The sequence below is a fragment of the Pseudorca crassidens genome, chromosome 14, assembly GCF_039906515.1.
Source record: "Pseudorca crassidens isolate mPseCra1 chromosome 14, mPseCra1.hap1, whole genome shotgun sequence".
Lineage (NCBI taxonomy): Eukaryota > Metazoa > Chordata > Mammalia > Artiodactyla > Delphinidae > Pseudorca > Pseudorca crassidens.
The window spans coordinates 30,567,403-30,582,050 of record NC_090309.1 but is presented as its reverse complement, the minus strand read 5'-3'; positions in this window follow the sequence as shown (position 1 = coordinate 30,582,050).

The following is a 14,648-nucleotide window of genomic DNA, read 5'->3' as shown; positions in this document are numbered from 1 at the left end:
CATAGGGAAAAAGCATTCAGTCTTTCACCAGTAAGTATGCTAGCTGTAGGGTTTTTTTTTTAATTAATTAATTTTTTTATACAGCAGGTTCTTATTAGTTATCTATTTTATACATATTAGTGTATATATGTCAATCCCAATCTCCCAATTCATCCCACCACCACCGCCACCCTACTTTCCCTCCTTGGTGTCCATACGTTTGTTCTCTATATCTGTGTCTCTATTTCTGCCTTTCAAACTGGTTCATATGTACCATTTTTCTAGATTCCACATACATGCGTTAAATAATATATGATACCTGTTTTTTTCTTTCTGACTTACTTCGTTTTGTATGACAGTCTCTAGATCCATCCACGTCTCTACAAATGACCCAGTTTTGTTCCTTTTTATGGCTGAGTAATATTCCATTCTATATACGTACCACATCTTCTTTATCCATTTCTCTGTTGATGGGCCTTTAGGTTGCCTCCATGACCTGGCTATTGTAAATAGGGCTGCAATGAACACTGGGGTGCATGTGTCTTTTTGAATTATGGTTTTCTCAGGGTATATGCCCAGTAGTGGGATTGCTGGGTCATATGGTAATTCTATTTTTAGTTTTTGAAGGAATCTCCATACTGTTCTCCATAGTGGCTGTATCAATTTACATTCCCACCAACAGTGCAAGAGGGTTTCCTTTTCTCCACACCCTTTCCAGCATTTGTTGTTTGTAGATTTTCTGATGATGTCCATTCTAACTGGCATGAGGTGATACCTCGTTGTAGTTTTGATTTGCATTTCTCTACTAATTAGTGACTACTGAAAACTATTGAAAACTGTGCGGGACTCATAGGAATAAAACTCTGAAACAGTACTGAAATTCACAAAAGAGGACTTGAATAAATGGAGGGACATGCTTCTTGCTGGGAAGATTCAATACGTAAAAATGTCGTTTCACCACAAACTAATTTATACCTTTAATAAAATTCTGATAAACATTCTCATAGGAGTTTTTCAGAACTTAAAGAGAATACAAAGTTCAGCTGGAAAAATGAAGGGGCAAGAATGCTTCATTGTGAAATAAAAACATTAACATTCAACTCAAGAAACTCAAAAAAGAACAAAACACACCAAAGGAAATAAGGAGGGAAAAGTAATGAAGAAAAAATGAATTACAAAAAGAAAAATACTAGAATTGATAAATATATTCAATAACTCTTTCTTTGAAAAGAAAAGTAATACAATAAACAATTTCTCCCTTATATTGTTCATCATAATAAATCATGGAAGAAATGAAGTGAAAGAAAAAATAAATCTGTAATTCTTTTCTTATGTTAGGAATAAGATAGGTATATATATATATATATTTCTCCCTATTAGTTTGTTCAGTTGAGCCCTCTTTCTTTACCAGGTCATTTAAATTACTCTAAGCTTTGTAAGATATTTAATTAGTATAGTAGTTAAACTTTTAAGTTCTGAAGTGATGAGTCTTGGGTTCAAATAAAACTCCTGATATTTAGTACCTCTCTGTTACTGATGAACTTTTTAAACATCTCTAAGTTGCAGGTTATTGTACTTCATTGAGTTTTGAGGAGGAGAAAATAAAAGCCATAATGTATGTGAAACACTTAATTCAGTACAATGTAAGCACTCAGTAGTGCTTAATATGTGGTAGGCAACATCCCAAGTTGTTCCTGGCTTCCATTAAGTCTTCCACCTCAATTTTAGAATTGTACTGTCAAATTTTGAAAACAGTCCCATTGGGATTGCATTGAAATTATAGATTTATTTAAGGCAGATGGACATTTTTACAATATGCATCTTCTTACCCATGAACAATACACGTCTCTCCTTTTACTCGTCTCCTTTTTATATCCTCACATAAATTATTCCACATTTCTTCAGTATTTGTACATCACTAGCATCTATCCTCTAGGTACTTTATAGTCTTTCATTGATGTTGTAAATGGAATTTTTCCCCATTGGTTTTTCAAGCTGGTTATTGTCGGTTTATAGGAAAGTTATTGATTTTAGAGTATTTATCCTTAATGGACAGATATGAAAGACAGTTCTGCCTTTTCCTTCCCAACACTTATTCTTTTGGGTTCTGATTCACTGACTTCCATGAGATAGCCCTATGTGTGTAAACTTGACTTGGATTCTGTTACCTGCAACCAAAAAATCTTGACTTTCTGGAAATGAGTCTGAATTTTTAAAAAATCCATTTGATGTCAACTGCTATCTCCATATAACTCCTTTTATCTATTAGTTTAGAGTGAAGAGATTTCCTAGCATTGATCCACCCCTGGATTCCTGGAGTTAAATCTAGTTGGTCATGCACTACTCTTAAAATGTATTGCTGAATTCAATTTATTATGATTTATGTGAAGTTTTAATTTCTTTAGTCAGGTTTTGATATCAGAGTTTTACTGGGTTAGTAAAATGATTTGCGATACTACCTAATTTTTTCTCTGGTCTTGGAACAGTTTATATAGTGCAGGGATGATCTATTCCTTGAGAGCTGGAATGTCTGGGCCTAACACCTTTTGGTGGGTAAGGCTTTAATAGTTTCTCAGGTTCTTTGAAGCTTATTTCTCTATTTAAAAAAAATCTATTTTGATATTCTATATTGCTTTCTTCTCAGGCTTTTCGCCTCCTTCCCTTCCTCCCTTCTTGAATAATTCTTTCAGAAGTCATTGGGGAGGGCTGGACACGATTGGGGTCCATACAAGGCAGGTGGTGTCCATAACTCTAAGTTGGGGTGTCGGGGTCCAAGCAGGTGGAGGAAACCAACATTGGGTGGCAGTGACGGTGAGAGGAAATTGGTTATAAAGGGGGTGGGGGTGGGGAATTGACCCAATAAATAATTATATTAAAGTGATTCAGGTTCTCACTGTCTGAGAAGGGAGTCACAGTTATGGAAAAGAAGAAAGCTAGAATTAATCCTGTGGTGTTGAATTGGAATTGGAGGTGTGGTGTGAACTCATGGTTTTCAATATATAGAATAGATATAGAAATGTGTGGTGTGTGTATGTGTGTGTGTATTTAGTTTTCTATTGCTGTGTAACAAATTATCCCAAACCTTACTGGTTTAAAACAATAGGTCATACTTATTATCTCATAATTTCTGTGTATCAGGAATCCAGGAGTGGCTTAGCTGAGTGCTTCTGCCTCAAGTTCTCACAAGGCTGCCAGGGTTGTAGTCTCATCTGAAGGCTCTGTTAGAGGAAGACCCGCTGGAATGGTGGTTGCTGGAATGATTCACTTCCTCAGTGGCAGATGATCAGAAACATCCTCAGTCCTTTGCCACGTGTGCTTCTCAATTAGGGCAGCTGGCTTCCTTTAGAGTAAGTGAGTGAGAGAGTAAGAGAGAATGCACAAGATAAAAGTCACAGTCTTTTTGTCATGTACACTTGAACTTCTGCCATATTCTGTTTGTTATAAATGAGTCACTAAGTCCAGTCCATGTTTGAAAGGAGGGGATTACACAAGGACTTGAATACCTGGGGGCAATCTTGGGGCTGCCTACCACAGATAGATAGATGATAGATAGAGAGATAGACAGAGAGATAGAGAGAGAGATAGATAGATAGGGATACAGATGGATTTCTCAACTCTGTGCCCTGTGCCCTAATAGCAATGAACATACCTGGGGCACCTGATACTTAGGTCTTTGTTTTGAAGTTTTGGGTTGGCCAAAAAGATCGTTTGGGTTTTTCTGTAAGATGTTACAGAAAAACCCAGACGAACTTTTTGGACAACCCAATACCTTTCTCCACTCAAAGAGCATGAATTTTTGAAGAAATGGTGGATTCCAGGACTGGGGCAGGAAAATTACAAGATGAGCCTGGAACATTCAGTTGTGCCAGAAAAGAAGTGCTCAGAGAGTGACGAGTACAGGTCAAAAAGACATAGAGGGCTTCCCTGGTGGCGCAGTGGTTGAGAGTCCGTCTGCCGATGCAGGGGACGCGGGTTCGAGCCCCGGTCCGGGAAGATCCCACATGCTGCGGAGCGGCGGGGCCCGTGAGCCATGGCCGCTGAGCCTGCGCGTCTGGAGCCTGTGCTCCGCAATGGGAGAGGCTACGACAATGAGAGGCCCGCGTACCGCCAAAAAAAAAAAAAAAAAAAAGACGTAGAAACCAGTTTGAAAGGACTCCCACTAGCCAGATCTGGGATAATTTGACAAAATAGTAACAGATTTTTACCATTGAATAAAATAGGCATCCAAGATTCGACATTGATATAAATAAATAGAAGAATATGCAAATGGGAAAAGAGAAAAACCTTTCCTTAAGAGTAGAATGTCAACTAATTTATAGTAGAAGGAATGGTGGAATTCAAAAATTATCATTTGATAAACAACAAGGTCCTACTGTTTAGCACAAGGAACTATAATCAATATCCTGTGATAAACCATAATGGGAAAGAATATGAAAAAGAATGTATGTGCAGAAATTAACACAACGTTGTAGATCAACTGTACTCCAGTAAAATTTAAAAAAATACAAAAATTACCATTTGACAACCATCATAGTAATGAGTGATTCAGCCAAGAAACATCGCTGTATGTTACAACAGTGGATGCGGAACTGGGTATTTATATAACCTCAAAAGTACTTCCCCATAAAGTACTGATTGATTACAAAGGGAAGGAGGGTCACTTGACAGTGGAAGATATTCCCTTAATTCAGTGATCAAGGTCAAATTGAAATCATGTGACTCCTGATAGGCGGCAATGAGGAGCCACAGCATGAGATGTTCTTATTCAAAATACGTAACATGAGGAAACATCAGACAAGCTGAAATTGAGGGATTTTCAACAAAACAGCTGGCCTGTATCTTCAAAATTGTCAAGGTCAAGAGAGTCAAGAAAAGACTGAAGAATTGTTCCAGATTGAAGGAGACTAAAGAGAAATGACAGCTAAATGCAACACATGATCCTGGATTGAATCCACTTACATACAGATATTGAGACAGTTGGCAAAACTCCAATTGTATCTGTGGGTTGGATGGTAGTAATATATTGATACTATTTTCCCGATTCTGATGGGAATATCTATACTTCCTACCCCATGTGAGATCGTGAGATGAATGTGTGGGGTGTTTAAAGTGTTTAGCATGGTACTTAGCCATTAGCTGAATACCCAATAAATGATCACTATTATTATCCTAATTGTAGTCTTTTCAAAGATTCAGCTCTTGAATTTCTCAGATCTATAGTTTTTATTATTTTTAATATATCATCTTCTAATTCATTATCTTCAAATTCTTCCTTAGAATTCATAGGTTCACTTGTTTGGTCTTTTGCTTGCCTTTTTTTTGTTTGTTTGTTTTGTTTTTTTTGTTTGTTTGTTTTTGTGGTACGCGGGCCTCTCACTGCTGTGGCCTCAACCGTTGCGGAGCACAGGCTCCGGACGCGCAGGCTCAGTGGCCATGGCTCACGGGCCCAGCCGCTCCGCGGCATGTGGGATCTTCCCGGACCGGCGCATGAACCCGCGTCCCCTGCATCGGCAGGCGGACTCTCAACCACTGCGCCACCAGGGAAGCCCCTTGCTTGCCTTTTGAGTTGAATACTTGGTTCAATAAATTTCTTTCTTCTGTTTAATGAGAAAAATGAAAGACTATCTGTATTCTGTTCTTTAGAGCTTTGTGCTTCTTCTTTGCTATAGCTCCCTATTGTTTCTGAAACAATCATTAACTGTAGTTGTGATTTCCTGATTTGACTCTAGGGCTATTAAGACAAGTTTTATCCCCTCCAGAGTGGCTTCATCTTATATGTTTCTTTTTTTTTTTTAAATAAAGTTATTTATTTATTTATGGCTGCATTGGGTCTTCATTGCTGCGCGTGGGCTTTCTCTAGCTGTGGTGAGCGGGGGCTACTCTTCATTGCAGTGCGTGGACTTTTCATTGCAGTAGCTTCTCGTTGCAGAGCATGGGCTCTAGGAGCGTGGGCTTCAGGAGTTGTGGCTCATGGGCTCTGGAGCACAGGCTCAGTAGTTGTGGCGCACGACTAAGTCAAAATTTTAATAATAATGTTTAACTCTTCTACATTCTTATTAATTTCTGTCTACTTGATCTCACAGAAATGGTGAGGCATATTAAACCTTCTATTATGACTGTGTTTTTTTCAATTTCTCAATTTCTAAACTTTCTGTCCTTGTATGTTTGATGCTATATTCAGAATACACAGATTCATGGTTCTTATATTCTCATTTAGTTTGTACAATTTACCAATATAGGATACATTTTCCTCCACTTTAGTGCTTTTTTTTGCTATGAATTCTACATTTTCTGATATAAATATTGCTTTCTTTTTGTTTGTTCTTGGGTAGTGAACACCTAGCAGATTGTCCACCCGTCTCCTGGAAGGCGGTCCACTTTGTGTGGAGTTCTGTAAGACACTGTCCCCGGCTACACTTGTTTGCTCCAGATGGGCACCTGGCCCATGCTGTGCCAAGCAGAATCCTCCCTGAGTGTTGGAAACCGGGACTAAGGATTTTCATTCAACTTTGCCACTCTCTGGATCAAAGGGAGATATACACTGACTTGCTGCCCTTGCCGTGGCCATCTTCCTACAGGTACACTGAGAAACAGAGGACATGGATTATTGCAAATGGGGGAACTAAAGCAGACCCAGTGACGAGAGACAGGGAGAGTCCCCAGCATGAAGTTCCCAGTGTCATTTTAGTCCCAAAGCTCTGGAGCCAGGATATTTGATCATTTATCTCGTATGATAATAATGTTTTCTGCTCTTCACGCTTCCTTATATTTTTATTTTTCCTTTTTATTTGTGCTTAAGTTTGCTTTGCAAGTTTATTTATATTTAGAAATTAGAAAGTCATGTTTTCCGTTTTTAGTCTACCTCTGGTTCCTTTAATCACACACACACACACACCCTATATATATATATATATATATATATATATATATATATATACACTGTATCTTTACCAACCTCAAAAAGGACATAGTATGTATTTATTTGTGTAGGATGATTTCATGCTTTTTAAATTTCTCCCTACTTCTACCTCTCATTTTTCTTGATATAATGACATTTTAGAATAAGATTATTATTATGAATTTATTTCTTATATTTATGTACTTTCTATTTCAGTAATTATTTTGGACATTTCTATTATTTCTAAAATCATGTTAATATTTACTTTAAATAAATTAACCCTAAATTTTACTTTGTTTCTTGCTCAGCTGAGCCATTACTTTGAACAAATTTTTCTGGATGGTTGAGTGTGTGGTATACATCTGAATGCTTAAATGTTTGAAAAATATTCTTTTAATTGACCTCACAAATGAATTATAGCTTTCCTGTCTTAGAATGTAGGCTTTTCCCTCGTGGAACTTTGTAGATATTATTATGTTTCTTATATTTCTTTTTGTTTTTAGGTTTGTAGAGGAGAGAAGTCTGGTTCCAATTCAATCCTCTTCACCCTGACATGTAAATTTATTTCCCTCAAAAACTTAAAGGATTTTGAACTTTGTCCTTGACATTTAAATTTCACCAGGAGATATTTAAGTGTGGTTCCTCCTTTATTAATAATGCTTGGTCCTCCCTGGGACCTTTTGTTCCTAAGATTAAAGATGTTGTTCATCTCTTACATTTTCCACTTGATCCACCTTCTCTGCTTTCTCCTTCTGGATTAGTGATAAGGAAATTGATTTAAAATGTAAATTTTATTGTTTTTCAGGTATGGCAAAGTCAACAGATCAGGAGATGACTGCCATTGAAAAGATAGTTTGTTCCTCACAGTTCCCAAGAGGAGGGAGCGTGCGGCACCAGCAGGGCCACATGGGGAAGCGCAGTGTCAGTTAGGGGGCAGAAGAGGTGAGGCAAGAGCATGGGCAAGAGACTTTTTTGTGGTTCTGAGAGAATAGGCAAGGTAGAGTAAGAAGGCTTAGGAATGGCTAGTTTGAATAATTTCAGCAGGCTCTGGGGCATAAGTGCTGCCCCTAGTTGTCTGGTACCTGCCCTGGGGTGATCACGGCAGTTGGATAAAGGAAGTAGATTGAGTGTGGGCTCTAGATTGGTTGGTTTGCATACGAAGGGTGCCTGCAGGTGAGCCCTTCCCTATCTCTAGGAATTTTGAGGGGCAGTCTCTCAGGGGTAAACAAGACCCCAGATATCAAAGCATCAGGAAATATAGATAATAAAAAGACATGATTAATACAGACGTATCTACTGGAAGCCCCCCAAAAACTCTGCTGTATCTGAAATTGTTTGCTTGATTGTAACAATATCACAATATTGAAACAATATCATTACCATTACAATGTATAATACTTTTTTTAGCCTTACTGGAGGCTTTCTCTTTTTGTTTTTAAACAACCACTTCTTATTTCATTAGTCCTTTCTATTTCTTGTTATTTATTTTTATTTTATTATTTTTGGCTTTCATCTTTATTATTCTCTTTTTTCTTCCTTTCGGTTTGCCCCATTATCCTATTTTCAACTTCTTGATGTGAATCCTCAGTTTATTTATTTTAAATCTTCCTTGATTTCTAATAAATACCAATTGATCTAGACATTTCTCTCTAGGGACAGCTTCACAATTTTGATATGCCATGTTCTCATTATTGTTCATTTCTAAAATGTTCATAATTTTTATGATTTCCTCTTCAACCTATAAACCATTTAGCAGTGGGATTGTTTTGCTTGTTTGTTTCTAAATATATGGGCTTCTGGGGTGCCCTCTTTCAATGATTTATTTTGAGTTTTATTATGTGGCAGTCAGAACATGTGGTCTCTATCATACCAAGTCTCTGGAATTTGGTGAGACTAGCTTTGACATACAGTTCAGATCAAATATCACAATGACCCATGTGTACTTGAAAGTTATGTGTTTCTATTTATTGGGTGCAAAGTACTACATGGCTCTATTATATCAAATCATCTATAATTTTATCATTCCAATCTTTCATAATCTTGGCAACTTTTGAGTGTAGGATCTATTCATTTCTGAGAAAGTGGCCTATTCTGATTGTGGATTTGTCAACTTCTTTCAATACTGTCAATTACATATTTTGAGTCTGTATTGTTAGCTGTGTACACAGGCATTATAGCTATGTCGTTTTAATGGATAATTCATTTTTAGACTAGGAAATGTTCTTTTTTATGTCCATAAAATTACTGTTTTCTTCTCTTAACTGATATTTCACTAGTCCCCTTTTGGATAGCATTTTACATCTGTGTGTGCGTGTGTGTGTTTTGTATATCTTCATTTCCAACCCTTCTGTCTCAATTTTAGATGCTCCTTTCATAAATAGCATACACATGAACAAAACACTGTGAAATTTTGTTTTTTTAATAAAGGTTTAACCCACTCAGGTTCACTTATTATGAATATCAATATACTTAAAAGTATTTCTGCAATATCATTTTATTTCTATTTACCATGATTTGTCTTAGGTTCTTTACTTCCCCTCCATTCCTACTTTATGTTGAATCAATTTTTGTTCATTTTTTTCTCCACGTGTTTGAAAACGACACACTCAACTTCTATTCTTTCAGTGAATAATCTTTTTTGAGAGTTTGTATTTCATGGGGGTGTTCTCCCCAATGCCCTTCCCTATAGGGCTACTTTGTGATTACCTTAGCCCCAGCTCTGAACCGTGGGATTCAGAGCTGTGAACAAGATATTATGTGAACAAATTTGTCTAGGGATCTTCTCCGTATGGATGGAGTTGTTCTGAACTTCATACCTACACAGGGAACAGGGTGGGGACTCAGTTTTGTTATTGGACTGCATCTTCATTTCTGGCCTTGGATAGACAGCGTGTTTCCAGACACCAGCCTGAGGGTGAGCAGAGTCAGTCCCCCTCCCCTGGCGGCTGGGCTGTATGTCCATGGCTCCCTGGTTTCACGGAGGAGCCCTGTCCTGACATAGCAACCCAATCCCCAGTGACTTCTCCCTGTTCCCAGTTCTTAGCTGCCCTTCAGCTCCTGTTCACCACTTTGGTTTCCTTATCCATCATTTACCCGTGAAGATCTTCCTTTCTTTATTCTCTTTAACATAGTTATATACATATATTCTAAATCAACAAACGTATCTGTCATTCTTATATGTTGAGATGGAAGCAGAAGGTTTGACATCTTGACCCAAAAGTCCCATGTCAGTTATTCATATATGAATTAGACCGAACGACTAAGCTAAATGAGCTAAATAACCGACACATATTGGAACACGTTAGTGTAAAATTCCCCTCTGGGCAGCCATCATCCAGGAAGCAGGCCCTGTCTTCCTCAAGCAGCCCTAAAGGCCACATCTTCATTTTGGTTTATCCTGTGCCTTCCCTGGTCTCTCTGGGCTCTTCATGGGACCTGGCAGTCGTTACTGCCTTCTCCCATCCTCACTGGCCTGGACAGGGAAGCCCGACAACTTCTCCTGAAATACTCACAAACAAGCTGAAGGTCAAAGAAGGCAACACGACAATGCAGAGACAAAAGTGCACTGACAGAGATGGATGGATGGGGGTAAAACGAAGGAAGAGCTTTTCCCAGGGCTGGTTTCTGAACTGTTCTGGACACTGAACAGCTGTGTTCAGATGTTTGCCTGAGGTAGCGCAGGGCTGGCTCCGGAGCTGCCGGCTGGGAGGACTCTGGCCCTGGAGTCTCCTCCCCGTCTGTGGGCTCTGGCCTCACCTTGCCCAGGGTGTGCGTGCTGCCACTGACCCCCGGGTCCCTTTCACAGATCCCCAACACTTCTTCCTGCCTCTATGAGTCAAACAAATTCACTGACTGCTTGATGAGGCTGGCAGGAACCTCTCTGCTTCTCGCCCCCTCAGTGTAGCATACTAATGCTAAATATCACTTATTAAGCACTGACATGTGTTTCATATCAGACAGACCGTGTGCTAAGGGCTATGTCTTCTTTCACCCTTGTTGGAACCATTACGTGAGTGCTATCATGATGTGGGGACTAATGTTATCATCGTCTTCCACTGTTTTACTTGAAATCAAGGCTTACAGAATTTAAGCCCATGCCCAAGTTCACACATGTGGCACGTGGCAGAGTCAGGAATGAAACCCAGATTGATCTGATCTCAAAGGCTGGGCTGTTTCCTCTACACCATTCTGCTGACCCATACAGTAGGAGTCAGTTGTGACATCAGGATTTGCTTCCAGGATAACTTCCAAGGCAGCTTCCAAATGGCCAGTCTTGGCTGGGGGAAGGGCTAGAGGGGCTCCACAATTCACCACTTCTCCAGGAAATGGCACAGCCCTTCCAGGGTCTTTTGGAAGGAACTCAGCGCATTCCATAAGAAGGATGATGAGGTCTTTCAAGCAGTTTTGGCCGGGGATGGGGGATTGGTTGTGGGGGGGAGGTTCTGGAGAGCTGTGAGTGGGCAGATGTCAGGGAAGTGTGAGTAAAGGCTGGCCGTGACTGGAGGGAAAAGGGAAAGTGAGGGAGGGATATTTGGGAGTCACTTATGCCTTGAGGCATCCCTCCACTCACACTAACCAGGCAGCTGTCGCTAAAGGGAAATGCTCTCTACACCCTCCCCTCCCCCACTTCTACAGGTATCCCCTCTGAACACCCGGTTCCAGGACCTCTCCCAGTACACATCCAGCTTCAGAACCACCTTATCCAGAAGGGGCTGTTTTGTAGTCTAACCACTTTCCCTCTAGCTGTCTTTCGGAATTGTGGGATGGGGTTAGTCTGTTTATGCAGGAAGAGGGGAAGAGATAATCCGAGAGAAGGTTAGAGCCTCACTCCTTCACAGGGTCAAACCCACTTCCAGGAGATCCTCCCGGCGTCCTGCAGCCCAGTCCTGCTGTAGCGGTTAGTGTTCCAGAACTCATGCTCACAGGGAACACTGTCCGCTGTCCTCAGGGTCTGCCTGGGGAAGGGAGTCTGCACTCAGGTGACACGGACCCAGTGCCCGGGTGTACATCTGCAGTGGTGCCTGTCTGCCGCTGTGAGAGGCCCTGCTGGCACTTGGCCAGGGGGTGAGCCAGCTCCTCCCAAGGCCAAATTCTGACTCCTTTAGCATGAGGCTTGGACAGCCTTGACCTGGACTGTGTGAAATAAGACTTCCCTGACCCAGCCCTCCTAAACTCAGGTGGGCTGGATGACCTTCCTCTAGTCTGAAAGCTCTGTGGTTCGGGGCTGTCAGAATCCTTGTCTTCTCTAAGGCTCCTGGGCCTTGGCGTCTCTGAAACATGATGGTGTGGTGGGTGGAAGTGTGCCCCTGTCCTCTCCCTTTGCTGAACACTGCTGCCTACATCTAGAAGGTTTCACCTGCTTCTTCCTCCCAGAAAGGGAAGAGTATCAGTCAGAATGGGATAAGTTATACAGCAGTAACTAACCTCAGATCTCAGTGGTTTAAAGCAATGACAGTTTATTTCTCACTCATGCTCCATTATCCATCGTGGGTTGGCTGGAGCCCTGTCCATGTCATCCTAATGTAGGATGCAGGGCTGATGGAGCAGTCTCTTTGGAAAAGTGCTGGCTGCTGTGACAGGGGTCAAGAGCTCTAAAGGGCTTCCTACTGACAATGAAATGCTCCAGCCTGGAGGTGACACACAGCACATGGTCCACCAACCACAAGGAAACTGGGAAGTGTGTTTAGAAAGCAGAAGGGTGGGAACATAAAGCACAGGACTTGCAGTGTGGCAAAGCAAGGACACATTTCTGGAAGGGTGACGAGCTGGTGTTTCACAAAGCAATAGGCACCTGGGGAGACTGGTTTCCCCAACTGCTTCTTCACTCAACACTATTGACTTTGGAGCTATACCGTCCCGGTTGAAGTTTGGATACTGCCATGAGCTAGACGTGTGATTCTGGGCAAATTGCTTAGCTAATCTAAGCCTCAGTTCCCTCATCTATAAAATGGGACAATACCATCCAAGATGTCACAGCCAGTAAGTGCTAGGGCTGAGATTCCCAAACCCCTGGATCTGGGTCCACAGCCAATTCTTCTTTCAAAATCCAGAGGCTTCACTGGTTCAAAAAAGAAGTCCAGGTGGATTAATAATACCCAAGTGGCACAAGATGGCAGCGTAATCTCTTCCTTGTTCTACTTGCCCAGTCTTCTCCCCCTTGCCCTTCTTGCCCTAGATTTCTCCCCAATAGTCAATAGTCCCCAGCTGCTCTGGAGCCTCCCTCCAGCCCCAGCTCCAGCCTGCCTGGAGGGTAGAGCTTGTTCCCAGCTCCTCTGAGAGTCATTTGCTAAGGACTGATGATGGATTCACTTCAGATCTATGCAGCCGGTTCTCACCCGGCCCTGCCTCTCACTGCACATGGGGTGACACCAACCCGGCCAGAGACTCTGAACCTCAGGCATCCTTAGACCTGGGTGCACTTGGCAGGGATCTGGGGGTTCCCCTCTGCAGAAAGGAGGGAAAGGTTACAGAGTCACTCTAAACAAGGCAAAACAAAGCCATTTATCTTGGGGCATTAGTCACTGAGCTGCTGACGCAGGAAAACATGCTGTACTCTTGGCAATGGCCATTTACATTAAAACAGGATGATTTGTGGACGTGGAGGCCTGAGACCCTTCCAGTTTCCCCCACCCACTTCTGTCTGTCCCTGCAAGTGCCAGAGGCTGGGGCTGTAGCTTTTCCTTGGGGAAGAGGGGTTGGCCTTGGCCTGGGCCTAACAGGTGCCCAAAGTCCCAGCCCCATTCCCTTCCACGTCCACAGTGGCCACGGGATTGCAGGAGGTACCGTAGGCTCCCAGAGCTGCGCTCGCTGGGTTCAGTGTCAGCATCACATTGTATGTGTGGTCTGTTTTTATTTTTGGCCATGACTGTTTAGTGTCCGGAAGGAAGGGCTTTCAATCCCCACATCTGCTTATATTCCAAAGGAAGATGACACCACCACCACCACCCCACACACACACACACACACACACACACACACACACACACAAAACTGTCCCATAGAGGGATGAAAGTTGCCCTGCTGAGAGCTAATGCTCTCTCACATGAAAAAATAAATCAGGGGAAAGGAACTTGGGTGAACTTGAGGGCCCACCGTTTTCTCCCAGAGTCTTTTTTATTTTTTTATTTTTATATTTTTTGCGGGACGCGGGCCTCTCACTGTTGTGGCCTCTCCCGCTGCGGAATACAGGCTCCGGATGCGCAGGCTCAGCGGCCATGGCGCACGGGCCCAGCTGCTCCATGGCGCACGGGCCCAGCTGCTCCTTGGCTCACGGGCCCAGCCACTCCGTGGCATGTGGGATCCTCCCGGACCGGGGCACAAACCCGTGTCCCCTGCATCGGCAGGCGGACTCTCAACCACTGTGCCACCAGGGAAGCCCCTCCCAGAGTCTTCTTTTTCAAGGTGACCTGTTATTTGGTTTGAAGTAAATCCCAGGTGACCCTCTCGCTTACATTCATGTACCAGACAGGTACCTTCCCCAGCCTTGGGTCCATCCTCGGTGTTCCTGGCTATGGGGTTCTTCATGCCCACTCTCTACCTATATGCTCAAAGGCGGAGCGCGTGACCTGGCCTGAACCAATAGGAATTCACATTCTCCTGGTCTCAGTGAAAGGTTCAGAGATGGATATTCAACCCAGTCATAGCCAGCGAGCTTCAAGGAAACATTTGCTGTACTTCTGAGAGCGTGAAGCCCCAGCAAGGAAGGGAGGGGGAGTGAAGCCGAGTGTGTCATTGACACAGGATTTCTTCTCCTGGGCAGGGGGGTGACATG